We start from the raw sequence: 15,387 nt of genomic DNA, 5'->3' as shown, positions 1-15,387 counted from the left end.
ATGTTTTTATATATCTTCTTCAAAAGCCCTTTAGTGTTATTTATCCCTCCCTATTGTCAGCTCTGGCACCCTATCTTAAATCTTCCTGACCCAATATTCCCTTTTCATTCTTTATAGAAGTATATCCTAATAGATATTTATTTTGAAAATATTTTCTCCCAAATTTGTGGTTTGTATATTCTCTCTCTATCCCTCCCTCTCTATCCCTCCCTCTTTCTCTCCCTCTATCTACCAGTGTTAGGAGTTGGACATAGGGCCTCCTGGAAGCCAGATAAGAACATTACAACTGAACTCTATTCTTTGCTTTTTATTTTAAGACAGGGTTTCACTAAGTTTTCCAGACCACTGTTGCACTTACTCTGTTTCAACAGTTGTAAGTCTTAAACTTGTGATCCTTCTGCCTCTGCACTGAGAGTAGCTGAGCTATCACTGGCCTGTGCCATCATGCCCAGGATATTCATTTTTTTGGATAATGATTTCATAGAGTATAGACAACTAGGTTTCAGTGAGGTATAGCTTAACTAACTGCTTCTGTCTCAGATTTTACTCTTCTATTATATCTAAAATGTCGTCCCTGTACTCTGGTCATTGCTATTACCTCTTGGGTTGGATCACATAACATTGAAAAATCCCTTTGGATGATAAAGGAGGTAATCACCAAAATCAGGAGACAAACTATAGGGTAGGAAAAACAAACAACAAGGAAGAAGAAAAAGAAACAGCAATTTATTTAAACACCAGACAGAATATCTACAATATCTAACGAACTGCAAAAATTAAATAGTGCCCCCAAAATCTCCCAATTAATCAATCAATAGTCCAATAAGCTGAGTAGACAGTTTCCCAAAATAGAAAAGCAAATGGACAAGACTATACTTTCAGGTATCATTTCTATAGTTCGTTACTAGAGAAGTTTCTTTGACTGTGTAGAGCACCCGAAACCACAAGGATGAGACGTAGCGTCCCCTCCTGAGCATGAAGCCGGCTCCAGGTGCTGCTTCAGTGCAGCTGCCTCTTGCCATTGATGATCATTCTTCTCTCCCTCGGGAGTGTTAGAGGTAGGGGACGCAGTCTGAGTGGAAAAAAAAAAAAGAAAAGCAAATGGACAATAAGTATTTGAAAACGTGTCCAACACCTTCACCCACTGGAGAAATGCAAATTAAAACCCCATGTGTCTTCCCTCAGACCTAGAGGGGACACTGAATCTAACTCTGTCCTCACAGACCCACCTACTCTGTGGTTTCTATCATGTGTCCCAACAGACAGGGGCAGGATCTCAGCCACAAGAAGATGCCCACTGCTAAGTCAAGTAGTGGGCAGCCTTGGAGACTTCCTGAGGACTAGGGTGACTCCCATGGTTACCCCATCCCTTGCTCCAGACCTGGTGTTCTAGCCACGCACTGGCAACAAGAGGATCATGAAGAGCACCATGGCAACTTACAAGCTGAACGATAGCCTCCAAAGAGTCATTACCACTCTTTGGTAATGACTTTCACCAGGCTTTGGAAGCTAAAAGGCCAGTTTGAACGATAGCTTGAGGACTACTCTAAAGGACATGTCTTTAGGGTAGCACCACATTCCCCACCTGGGATTAAAGTGACCTATTTTATTCCTGACATCCTTAATTTCCATGCATTTGTCCATCTACTGTTTTCCTTTGTAACTCATCCTTGCCAGGGGTGGCACAGGGGGTGGAGGTGGGGGCTCTTTACCAGACATCTCCAGTACAATATTTCCTTTTAAAAGAAGCATTGAAAATGAAGGCTAAAATTTTGTGACAAACAGATGACAGAAGCTCTAAATGGGACTTCACATTGAGCATAATTCAATGCCGGATAGTATCTTAAGTTCAGACTTAGCAATCTCTTTATGCAGTGAATAGTATGATCAGATTCTTGTAGAGCATGCCTGTGGCCAGTCACCATTCTGTTGCCTGTTTTTACATGATTAATACATGCAAAGCCCATGGAAGGGGGATTAGGAGGTGAAAACAATGACTGAGCATGTGCAGCCAATGAAGTGATAACACAAGAGGCCAAGTCACTTGTCATCAAAGTTTGCAGAGCAGATCTGGGATGTGTATCTTCCAGGCCAGCTGGCTCTACACTCAAGAGACCAACTCCTACTCTACTCAAACCCTGTGCTTTTTCTTAATACTATCAAAGGATGATCCTGGAGGTTGTGCCAGATGCAGGGAGGGAGGCGATGTTTTTCTGATCAAGTCATATAGTCACAGAACATTAAAAACAAAACCTTTGAGATGTCACCTCACCCATCAGCATGCCTGTCATTAAGAAAACAAATGGTAGCAGATGCTGCTGGTGACTTATGGAAAACAGAACCCTTATTCACCATTGGTGGGAGTATAATATGGTGATATCACCATATGGAAAATCACTGATATGGAAATCAGTGTGGAGATTCCTCAAAAATCTAAAATTAGAGATGTCATATGGTCTGGCTATACATCTCCTGGATGTGTACCTGAGGACTTAAAAAAAAAATTGACACACCACAGAGATACTAATTAATATATATATATATTTATTGTTGCATTATATACAATAGTTGAGTTAAAGAACATATGGCATGCAAGACATAAGCAATATCTTTTGTGTGTGTGTTTATGTGTATGTGTGTGTGTATGTGTATGTATGTTTGTGTGATCATGTAGGTTTATGTGATTGAGGTGTATATATATTCATGTACCTGTGTACAGGGTCTCCCATTGGCTTAGAGCTTTCCCATTAGGTTAGTCTGACTGGCCAGAGAACTTCAGAGAACTTCAGCTTCCCCAGATCTGGGATTAAAGGCCTCTATTACCAACACTGAATTTTTATAAAGGTTCTGAGGATTGAACTCAAGTTTCATGCTTGCATAACAAGCACTTTACTGATTGAGCTGTCTCTCCAGTCTGGAGATGAAAGTTTATTTAGTCATAATGAAAAAGGGTATCATGATATTTTTTAGAAAAATAGATACAACTGGGATCAAAATTATGTTATGTAGAATAAAGCAGATTCAGAAAGACAAATACTATGCTTTCATATGTGGACCTTGGATTTAAATAAGTGTCTATATATGAATATAGATGTGTATATGTTTATGTGTATATATGTGGGTATATGTGTATGTGTGTGTGCATACATGTGAGCATGTGTGGTAGGTGTGTCTGTGTTTGTAAACATGTGTATATGTGCCTGTGGTGAATCTACCAAGTGAACCATGAGAGAGGTAAAGAGGCCTTAGGGACAAGGTGGAGCAAAGAGAATGGAATGCCAGTGACACAGGAGGGAAGGTGGCTATTGAATGGGGGAAGGGGGCACCAAAGCAGTGGAGAATATAGTGAGGGAGGGGACAAGTAGGAACAAAGTGTGTTTGAAAATGCCACAAAGACACTTTACTAACCAACTCTAAGAACTGGTGAGAAATTAAAATGTTCTCAGACCAGTTTTTGTTTTCTGCAGGAAACTTAGCCAAATAAAGCAAGCCGAAATCATAACTTTGGAAAAGGATTTCTAGGAGGACTTATCTTTTCTGAGAGAGCAACAAAAATGTTGCCAAATTCCACCAGGATTTGTAGTAATATAAACTGTGATTTTTAAAAGTCTGTTTTGAAACCAGGCAGGTCATTAATTAATAGTAGTGTTATGAGTAGAATGGTTGTAGGGTGTTTTCATAGGGTCCTGGGAGAGGTCCCACATAGTATGGGACCTCTAGTGTACAAGCTATTTGGGTGTCTACAGTCTAATAGCTGGTTGTGTTGGAACTGTGGCTGTCCATAGCAAGAGGCCATCTTTGGAGCTAGAGTTGACGTGATGAGGACATTAGAGGTCAGTTAGAAGAAATATCTGGCTCTCTATGGAGACGGGCAGCCTCTAAGATGTTGTGGTGGTTTAAATCAAAAATGTCTCCCCTAGGCCCAGGTGTTTGAACACTTGGCCCCAGCTGGTAGTGCTATTTGGGGGAGGTTATGGGACCTTTAGGAAGCGCAACCTTTAGAGGAAGTGCCTCACTGGGGGCAGGCTTTGAGGGTTCATTGCCCCTCCCTATTTCTAGTTTGTTCTCTCTGCTTTGTGCTTAGTGAGTAGAATCTTTGTCTGTCAGTCCCCCAGCCCCTCTCTCTTTCAGAAAGAGTATAATCAAAATATTAAAAAGATTTCAGCAGATCCCATAGATAGTGTTATGTAAATCCACAACCAAGTTTCACCATTTCTTTGTCTCCATGCATGAGAATGTTCTGTTCCATCTCACATGAGCCTTCTGGTTGGCTGGCATTCGTCTTTCTTCAACTGAGTTTAGTATCTGTCCTTTATATTGCTAGCTCTCTATAATGTGCATAGAGTAGCATGTTCCTTTCAGTCTGTTGCCTTTAGATATTTTTTCTTAATTTTTCCAAATACTCTGATAATTCTTTCTATCTCATTTGTTCTTCCTTCTTTCCTTCCACCCTCCCCTCCTCCCTCCCTTCCTCCTTCCTTCCACTTCCCAATTTTCAGATCTCATTAGAAAATAAACTGTGGGAAACTAATATAAAAACAATAGTATTATATATAGTATAACACTATATGTGTGTGTTACTAAAAAAATATAACAGTATACTATATATAAAACTCCATCTCAGTCTGCAGAAACAAGTGGCAACTGAGTCATGGCAGTGAGCTCTGCTGAGTACTGCAGACCACCATGCAGCATCAAATATCCCGGTGCTCATGTTGATTCCTGGAAAGATTAATTTCCTGTAGAAACATGGTGCCTGGTGGGGAGCACCCACAGTCACCTGGACAAGGTACTAAGGCTATAGTCAGACAGGCAGATTCACTATCCAAAGGATACTTACAGCATGCATGGGTCCTTTTTCCTTAGTGTCTGAACTTCCTCAACCTGGAGAGATCCTGAGTTCTCTGGTTATGTTGCAGAGGCGTGTGTGAAAAGAATTCTCTTTATCAGGTCTGCCTGCCCCATGGAGATAATTTAGTGACAGAACAGCAAGCCTTGCTGTGTCATTCCTACCCCATCGCCTTTTCTAGGACAGCCAATTTTTACCTTTTTTATTAGAAGTTGCTCCACTTGAATTAGCCACTGCCCCCTTGCTGATTGACTGTATCAAAATGCTTAAGTTCCATGGCGTGGGTGGAACCCCATATTATAGATGAGGACAAGGGCCAGGAGCACCTATGGAGCATTATCTCCACCTGCAAATAAGGATTAAGCTTGCAGAGAGAATGCAAGAGAGAAAGCCAGGTCCCAGCCAGTTACTTAGCATCTGTTCCGAGGAGCCTGTGATTGCTTCTGCAAACCCAGCTAATGTGATTGATCTGATCCACAGCTGTGGAAGAGGATGCAAGGCTTCTGTTCATCAACAACACAAAACTGCAGTTCCAGGCACACAGGGCTGATGCTGCCTAACTGTCCCAGATAAGCATTTTTTAAATTAGCACTTTAATCTTGTTAGTGGTCTATAGATGAGAACCCCTCTAGGCTGTCAGATGTTCACAAATCGGGCCATTGCCCAGGAGCCAATAATCTTTAGGAGACTAAAGCCATCTGGCTAAGGAGGACTGACTTTGTAACAGGGTTTGAGCAGACATATCCCCTCCTCCTCGGAGGCTCCTCCTAGGGGGTGGGGCATGGAATTTGTGAGAGAGCCGGCTTTGGCTGTCTTGCAGCTGTTGCTGCTTCATACCGCCAGGGTCCTTCTCTACTGTCCATTACTCCCAGGTCTTTCTCACCATTCTTGTGGCCTCCCAGAAGATGATTAGATGAGACATTTGAGAGCAGAGCACAGCATCTCGCTACGGGCCAAAGCAGGCGAAACATCAGTATCCATCCCATCCCATAACCGATGTGGAGTGTCTCATTCCACATTGCTTTTGTAAAAACCACATAGCCACTCAGAGGGACAATGGTCACTGCACCACAGTGACGGCTGGGGACATATCATGCTTTCCATATTCTTTGCATCTCCTTTTTGTGTCTACCCACTTTGGACTCTCTGTCTTTAGAACATGATATATTATCATTTTTTATAGCACTTTCAATTGGTGTTCCTAATTATTCAAGAGCCCTATTTATAATAATTTGACTGGGATATGGCCTTTATACTGACAGCTCTGATTGTCCCTGGGATGAATGTGATATCAAATGAGACCTCACCCAAATTTATGTCATATTCCTAGATGGCAAGGATAAAGGCCTAGAGAACTGTAGCAGAGCTACTGAAGGAGAGGAAGAGGCCTTCTTATCACTTCTACATTTCCACCCTTCCACCTCGACATGGTATATGCAGAGGGAGGGTCCGGATAGACAGTCTCCATCACATGCCCTCTAAAAGGCTGGTTTTTGCAAGCTTATCCTGCAGCACACTAGACAAGATGGTTTCTTGCTCCTGAGGTCTGTCTGGTAAGCAGTAGGAACATGACCAAGAGTGTGGTGCCAGGTTCTACAAAGGATGAGCTAACGTGGAACTAGGGTAGAGGCAGGAGGTAGGCCACAGCAGGCACATAGGGCAGGAGAGAAATGAGGAGGAGAACAAGAGTAGTATTTGGGATCCTATCAAGGGAAGCAGCAATAACTGTATTTTAAGGAGCTTAGAGATATCTGCAAAGTAGTAAAGACTAAGCATTAAGAACTGTTTGGGTAGCCAGGTGTGGTGATGCACAACTTTAATCTGGGCATGTGAGAAGAAAGAGGCAGACAGATCTCTGTGAACTCCAGGTCAGCTGGGTCTACATAGTAAATCTCAGTATAACCAGGGTTATGTAGAGAGATCTTGTCTCCATAAACAAGAGAGAAAAAAGAGAGCGGGGAAGGAGAGAGAGAGAAAGAAGGAGAGACATACATACATACATACAGGCAGGCAGGCAGGCAGGCAGGCAGGCAGGCAGGCAGGAAGGAAGGAAGGAAGGCAGGAAGACAGGCAGAGGGGGAGACAACTGAAAAACTGGAGAACTGCTTAGGGTTCTGTGAGCCAGGCTAAAGAGCTTTGATGCTGTCTGCAGACAGGTGAAAGGGCTGAGCATGAAGCCTCTAATCTGAAGTGATCCCTGTGCCTGTGTCTGTGCCTGTGCCTGTGCCTGTGCCTGGGCCTGGGCCTGGGCCTGGGCCTGGGCCTGTGCCTGGGCCTGGGCCTGGGCCTGCTGCAGACTTCTCTCCCTGCACGCTTCAGGAGACCCCAGCAACTTTGCAAAGCACAGTGTAAAACTGAACAGAGAGAACTTGTGTTGTTTTCAAGGATTCAGGTGGAGCATTTCCAAGACAGAGTTTACATTCTGGAAGCATCACTGTGGTGTTTGACAGAAGAAATGAAACAGACATTTGGTTATTAAGGTGCTATATAAAAATAAAAATACTTGTTAAGTATATATAATAGTAAATGGTCCCTTAACAATTTTAACACTTGTCACTCTCCTGAGAATTAAGTTTGAAGACTTGCTAACTGTGTGGACACCATGGCATGTGTATATGTTGTTGAAACAGAGGCATGGAGAGAGAAGAACATTTTCCTTAACTTGACACAAACTAGGGCCACTGAGGAAACGGAAACTTTGATTAAGAAGACATCTCCATCAGATTGGCCTGTAGGCATGTCTGTGAGGCATTTTCTTGATCAATGATTGATGTGGGGGTAGGGGAGTCCAACCTACTGTAGTTAGTTAGTGTCATCGCAGGGCTGAATATGAGCCCAAGGAGAAAGCCGGTAAGCAGTGTTCCTTCACGGCCTCTGCTTCAGTTTCAGCTTCTAGCTCCCTGACTTGAGTCCTTCCCTGACTTCCCTCACTGATGAACTAGGACCCGGGAAGCATAAGCCAAAAAAATTCTTCCTTGTCCATGTTGCCTTTGGTCATGATGATTGTCAAAGCAATATAAGTTTTACTAACACAGGTCAATGAAGGAGAAAAGACAGGTAGAGGTGGGAGTGGACTTTGACAAGTGATGCCATTTTATCATGGAGGGTAGTAAAGGGTTAGGGAGGAGTATTTTTATCTTAATTTCAGATAGAATGTATCATAGGGAAATTGGAAAGCTCACGTGGTCAATGAGCTGAAACAGGAAGTGATGAGTTTACATGCAGCACTCGGGATTCCTGTTTCCATGCTAGAGTCCATCAAACTTAATCACAGTGTTGAAATCTTAGATACTGGTGTCATTGAACCTACGGCTTCTTAATAATAGGATGTGTGATCATTAGATGATAGCTAGATAGGTAGGAACATGGATAGAAAGATGGATAGATGATAGATAAATGATAGAAAAAGGTAGCTGGAAGATAATAAATGATAAAACAACAGATAATAGGGAGGTACATGATTTATAGATGGATAATGAATAGCGACAGAGATCACATATAATAAGTATATATTATATATCCCATACATAATGTATATTATCCTTCACTATATATATGATAGGTACATAGGTGAGAGGTAATAGGTGATAGATAGATAGATAGATAGATAGATAGATAGATAGATAGATAGTAAAAACAACAGATTATAGGGAGGTACCTGATAGAAGGATAATGGATAGAGACAGAGATTATATAATAGATGCATATTAAATAACCCATATATAATATTTACACATCAATATATGTACATAGGCAATAGGTAATAGATATAGTAGCTAGATAATAAAAACATGACAAGATAGATAGGTGACAGATAATAGAGGTAGATGACAGACACTATCTACATAGATAGAGCTAGACATACATACATACAGATGTACCTAATTGCATTGCCTTGGACTTCATTGAAGGTGCATGGCACTGGTTCAGAGTTCATCTGCTGGCACACACGTCACCTAGAGGATCCTCAACATTCACAACAGCTTCTGTGTCTGCCCAGAGCCTGCCTGGGCTCAGAGCCTTGTCCCCTTTCCTGTCTCCCCACAGGACTGCCACGCACACACTGGCCACTTAGACATTCACTACTGTTTCTCTTTGCCCACTTGCCTCATTCATAGGATGCAGAAAGCCGCACATATCTGAAAGTAATGCTGCAAAGGTGGACAGGAGAAGATATAGAAAACACTCACTGTGTAACTGGATAAAACGTGCTGGGGAGTCCTGGCTTCGTGCCTCGCTTTCAGTGTGGCTCCCAGCTCAAGTGTCTTACTTAAGGGGACATCACAGATACGTAAAAACAGCCAGACAAGATCAGGGATTACCTAACCTCTAATGAACTGCTCATGATTCCAACTTCAAGTCCAGGAAGGCTACAACGTGTGTGGCAGTGTTTGAGGGCTGGGGTCACATGCCTTGTTTCTGTCTTACATATTCTGAATGTAAGCAGTCTTGAAGTTTCAAACCAGAATGTTTTTTATAAAATAATTATTTTATATGTAAAATTTTAATGATGAATTAAACAAGCAAGCTGCTAATAATCCAAGTCTTTGTAATTGCACTACAGTCGACCCAAACCCCTAGGCAAACGCAAATCTGTGAAAGGAGACTTTCACCCGCTGAAGAAGACGAATACTCTATTTTACAGGCACAGCTTCTGACTGGAACTTGAGGGCCACACGAGTTTGACTCTTTTGAGCATGTGAACTTGTGTGTGTTTGTGCGCAGGAGCTCTGGTCTGTCTGTAGACACAGTTTCTCTACCTGCTGCGAGTGAGAGGAGGTCAGAAAACTTAGTTTTTCTTCTAAAATTCTTGATGTCCAGCCCAGAAGCTTAGATTCCTAGGCGCGTCAATACTTCCCTGGGGAACAGTCGCTTGGTGTTAGCCAGACTGGACACTAGATGGCACTGTGTTGCAACAAAATTCAGGTGATTGATGAATTTTATGTGGCTGTAAATAAGGAACTCAGCTGCAGGGGATGGTAAGTCCTCTGTAGAAAGCGCCCTCTGAGGGGTCTCATAGTTGCTCTTTTAGGACAAGTTCTAAGCTTGTTGATCACCCAGGGAGTTTTATTTCATTTATACATAAGAGAGATGTTCAATGTATGGGTGGTTATGCTCAAATACCCATTTTGGTATGGCTTTGCTTTGTGGAGTGGAGAATAGTGCAGACTAAAGGCCCAAAGGGACCCACACCCTGGGCTCCTCTCCTGAGCTCTGCCCAACTCCTAATCCTCTCATCTCATCAATGAGACTTAGCCTGGGATTCCCATTGGTAGCATAAACCTGTCAATTATGATGTCTTGGTATCTTCTCACAGCTCCCCTGTATTTCTAATTCCCACCCAGGAAGGAAGGGTCTACTATAAACCATATGCATATATATGTGCATATGTATATAATTGTGTCCTGATTTTCATTCCCCATTTCTCTGAATACAAAATCTTGTTGAAGCTATTCTCCCTGCCTGCCCTCAGAAGTACAGGCTTTCCAAATTCATATTCTATGGTTGCTAACTGGCCACTTGAGTTGAAAATTTCCTCTCTATGTATAAAGAAACAAAACGATAAAGCATCAATAATAACTATGACCTCCTGAGTCCCGAATGTCCCCATTGGCTGGGGATCTAGAGGTTGCATCTCAGCACCTGAGAAGAGAAGCGTCACTTTCTGCTGCCTATCTAGTTTGTCTCTAACACATTCTCTTACTTTGTAACCCCAAGTCTTTATGGGTAGCAACATCCCGAGCCAGGGTACCTTTACTCACTGCTTTTTTTTTCCTAGCTGGCTGATTGTGTAAAAGCCAGCTCTGACTTTCTCTACACCCACTGTTCTCTGTAGCTCCCAGAGAAGTTCTTCACACTCTACTTGGTTTCTCTCCCCCTGCCCTCAGGTTTTTTGTTTTTGTTTTGTTTTTTTTTTTTTTAATCCACTGGAGTCATTTGTCCATCATACATCTCTTCCTCTTTGCTGCCTTCATGATGTTTCATAGGCAATAGGAAAACAGTCATGTAAGTGACATTTTCTATAATATAGAAACCTTCCCTAGTCTCCAGTTTATTAATAACGTGGTGCTTTGGAAAGTTCTCACAAATGGGCATGTGTCATATTCCAGAATGGGGTGCAAGTTCTTGATGCTCAGTTTGTGCCCACTATGGGAACAAGAACCATTATTATGTTTAGACTCTGAGGGAGGACATTAGAGACTACCAGGCAAGTGACTGAGTGAAGCTACAGAATCTTGGCTCCAAATCCCCCCTCTGCGCTTGGCTTTGTGACTCTTGGGAGGGTTAGAGACAGGAAACTTTCCAATCCTTCTCTGAGGTTCCCTGGTTAATTCTGTCCATGATGGCACTGGGAGGCTTGGGGAGACAAAAAGATGGATTTGTATGCTCTTGTGGGCAGGTCACACTATTGTTCCCTGAATGACTTGCTCAGAAACAGTATTTTGGCACTGAGGGTCTCCCTGTCTATAGTCAAATGCATCATTCTTTCTCCTTAGAAGTCCTGACTCTAGCACCACCACATACCGCTGTTACATGCACCCCTTTTTCTGGCTTAGATACTACTCAGGTCCCCATCCCAGGTCCTGGGTTCTAACTCTCCAAGAACTATGTGTTCCTCATCCCATCTTTGTCCAGAGTCCCCCGTATCTAGGGCTGAGCATTCATTCATTCCTGCTGCTGTAAGATGCTAACTCCTTTCTGCCTTCAAGTGACTGTTCTCCAATATGAATTTCATCCATTCTGTTTGAATTTCATTGATAAAATGAGGTACATTCCCAAGGGAAATGCAGGTGTGGCTCCTCTCGGGTGTTCAGATGTTGTAAAGACCTCAAGAGCATTTCAAGAGAGGGGAGGTCTGCTTCGCAGGCCTTCGATGATGAGCATGTGGCCTTCAGCTCCTCTGGGATAGGTAACTGTTCTCTAAGTCCCTCTTTCCTCTTGAACTCCAACTTTTCATAATGAGATTTAAGTAAAGCCTGGAAGTGGCAGGTAGCAACTCCAGAGAAGGATGGAGACAGGCTAACCAGAGCTCTCTGGAGACTGCTGAGGATAGACAGGACCTCCACTCAGCTCATATTGTGGACCATGATGACTGTGAATAGGGACACTGTATGCATTGGTTTTGTTTTGTTTTTGTTGTTGTTGTTTTTTGTTTTTTTGTTTTTGCTTTTTTTATATAATGAAACCTGATTAAACATACACACACAGACAGACAGACAGACAGACAGACAGACAGACAGACAGACAGAGACAGAGAGAAGAGAGAGAGAGTGAGAGGGAGAGAGAGAACAAAACCTCCAAATGCAAAGAGGCTTGCTTTGTTTTTGTTTTTTGGTGTGTGTGTGTGTGTGTGTGTGTGTGTGTGTGTGTGTGTGTGTGTGTAGGAATGGAAGCAAGTCTAAGCCACTAAGCAGGCTGCAAAGTGCAGACAAGCCAATCAAAAGTGTGACAGTAAGAGAACCTACCTTCGATGGGGACACATCTCAGGAGTTCCTCTACTACTGCCCAAGAGAGATGTCCTGCTTGCCCTAAAGCCTGCTCAGGTGCTCTTAGGAAGCAGAAATTTGGAGTAGAGTATGTAAGCATAGCTACATGGGTTCTTCATCAGCCTGCTGCACTGGACCTGGGCACTCTAGCAGGTTTGACAGCTTTACCCTTTCCTAGCAGATGGCATAAAGATGTTTTTTGACACAGTTAAGATGGAGTTTTAAAATGCTAAGAACTGTAAGTGGAAGCAAAACCAGTCAATGCTGGTCCTGTGATAGCAAGAAAGGGATCTAGGCCCCAAGCTTGTTTTGAGGACTGCCCAGAGGATAAGGGAAGCCAAGGAGAGAAGGAAGTGGTACCCAGAGACAGGAAGGGAGGCTGCACTATGGGTTCACACCCCGAGTGATGCTTTGGGTCCCAGCTTCACAGTGCGATGTAAAGGATGTGAAGTCAGAGCAGGTATCCTAACAGAGGAGCCACCCTATTTGTAGAAGGGGAGCAGCAAAGTGAGGTCCAGGAAATGCCATCTGCCCTTCAGCAGCCCTGTCACCATTGGGACTGGGGCGATCTGAGTGTCTTCCAGCCCCTGCTGGCTCTTGCCATCCTGAGCCTCTGGCGGCTCTGCCCTCTCCGGAACTGTCTTACTCTTCTGACTCTGAAGGCCTTATTGATTGCTCAAAGTGAACTCTCAGCCCACGGCTTCCTCCACCCCTGGGCAGCTTGCATTTCCTCTGACGTGGTCTGTGTCTTCGCCCTTCCCCCAGCGCCCTGGGCTTTTTACATTTCAAATATTTGACAGCTGGGTGAACTTCTGCTTCCGCCCAAAGAAGGACTCTTTGCAATTCACAATGGCCGGCCAGTGGCGCAGGGGCAACTGTCGCTCCAGCTGTGAGAGAGGCTTTTGCAAATGCTCGGGAGAAGCTGCTGTCCAGCTGCGCGCCTCGCCCTCTGGCAGCGGGCTGCATTTTAATCAACCGGCTCTCACTCTCTGGGAGAAGGACTCATTTGTGGGGCTGGAGCAGATGGCCCCCGCCCCCAGCGCCCCAAGTTCCTCAGGCCTTCCGCTCCGGCAGGTGAGGCCTGGTGATGTCAACGCAGGTGTGGACTGGAGGTCCCAACTCCAATCCAGACCCCCAGAGCCTATGTTAGCACTGCCTGTATTAGGCTCACAGCTCTCTAGAGTAAGGAACACACAGCCCCGGGTCCATAATACTGGAAGCGGGAATCCTGGAGATAATGAGAAGACAGTGCCAGATTTGATGAGAGGTGTACTGGGCAGGTGCCGCCATTTTGCCCACAATCAGACGATTTGAGCTAACTCATCTTCTTGGACATCTCAGTGTATCCCCAGAGAGATCTGTGCACCTCCACCCCATGTGTGGAAAACTCTGTGAATAGCATGAGTGTCCCTGCCCGTAGATATCTTCTTATCCATCATTTAGAGCCAGTCTGGGCTGTCCAGCCTTGCAGTCCAGTTGTGTTCTCTTTGGATAGCTGTGACATTTCTCTGTGGTCTTTTGCCTGCCTTAAAGAAGTGTTCAGTAAATGCCAGGTGCCTTAATTTCACAAACTCCCCTCAATACTAGTTGGGTCTAATCCCTGCTTTCATCCAAGGAGGCAGGGCACAGGGATTTCCCACTGTGGATGGTGCTGATGGAGCCAGGCTTGATGCCAGGTAGTCTGTCCCTTCACCCCTTCACACCCACTGTGTGCACACTTGCCTGAGATGTGCCCTGATCCCACTTGTCTGTTGAGAATTGCTGTGGGGACTGGACCCTGGTATTCTTCATCTCAGAGGCCCCTAAAGAGTGTAACGGTGTAGCTATATAACATAAAAGGGAGCTACCATGTCCTGATCATCTACCCTGACTCCTGAGTGAGTGGTCTCTTCCTGGTCACTCATCTATCTGACTTTACCCTCCTGGTCAAGGAGATACAACATGATAGAGTTCAGTTGTGATGGATAGTAGGAAGGTGAAATTAATTGAAGCTCCCACCGCTTAGGGGCTTCTTGTATTGATCTAGCTCATGGTCTGCCTCCATAGTTGCCCTCTTCCAGAATCTGTGGACTTGCATTAAATTCTCACCTCCATCTTCTCCTCTTCTCTAGAATAATGTGGTCATGGGTAGTATCGTAGTCAACACAGTTCAGCAGAGCCACCACAGACTGACTTGAAGAAATTTAAATGCATCTAGAAAACAGAAATAATTCAATCTCATTCACCTGGGCCAGTGAACCCAAACTCATGGTCCTAACCTGGCCTGGAGAGACTTTATTTAGAACTAGAAAGACCTCCTTTCTTGATGGGAACAAATCAAAACCACTTTATGTTGGACTATTTTACATTTTAAAATCCAGATATTTTTTCAGTCTCTCTGGATGAATGCCAAGTGATCTGGAGCACTGGAAGTTGGTTTCCACGGGGTCACAGCCACTCACACAGATTTCGTGTGTGCTCACCTCCACCCTCAGCCTATTCACTCATTCACACCCTCTCTCTGGCTTCTGCAGGCTTCTAGACAATCCTGACTGAAGAACAGCCCTGATAGAAACACAGCTAGCCCCACAGAGTAGTAACCAGTCCTTTCAATTGGAGGCAATGTCCTGCCATTCATGAGCTCTGTGTCCTGACAGAGATTTCAAATAGTTAGATGATTATTACAGAGCTCTGAGGATGGCCAAGCATCAGGAATACCATTAACTATGAAAAAGTCCCATGGATGTTTCCATAGATGCAGCAAACTAAATTCTAAACTGATGGAAACAGTGAGGGGAATAGAAGAGACTCATTGGCTAGATGAATGGAATCTCCAGTTATTCAGGTCCTAGAGTCTGTGGAAAGGTTTGGAGGGGTAGGAAGCAAAACTTGGCTTTGCAGATATTGGTCTGATGTGTGGGTAACTTTAAAGAGATAACAAGTGACCAAGTGTTGCTGTGACTGACTGCAAAGGCCAAGTCAAGGATAGAGAGACTAATCTTGAGGGGTCCCAGGTAATAGTTCCTGAGAAGAGACAGAGATGAGAAGCCATATGTGGACTGGGACATAGGA

The 15,387-nt window shown here is 43.9% G+C and overlaps 1 non-coding gene across 1 annotated transcript; it reads left to right on the top strand.

Moving 5' to 3' along the window:
- The first annotated feature begins 866 nt into the window (after nucleotides 1–866).
- LOC116081201 lies at nucleotides 867–1,081 on the top strand. The gene has a single exon (XR_004114736.1). It is a non-coding gene; the product is annotated as a small nucleolar RNA U3 (small nucleolar RNA).
- Nucleotides 1,082–15,387: the final 14,306 nt, after the last annotated feature.

This window comes from Mastomys coucha, unplaced genomic scaffold (genome assembly GCF_008632895.1).
Source record: "Mastomys coucha isolate ucsf_1 unplaced genomic scaffold, UCSF_Mcou_1 pScaffold6, whole genome shotgun sequence".
NCBI lineage: Eukaryota > Metazoa > Chordata > Mammalia > Rodentia > Muridae > Mastomys > Mastomys coucha.
The sequence above is the reverse complement of the archived record's forward strand: the minus strand, read 5'-3'. Positions and strand labels throughout refer to the sequence as shown.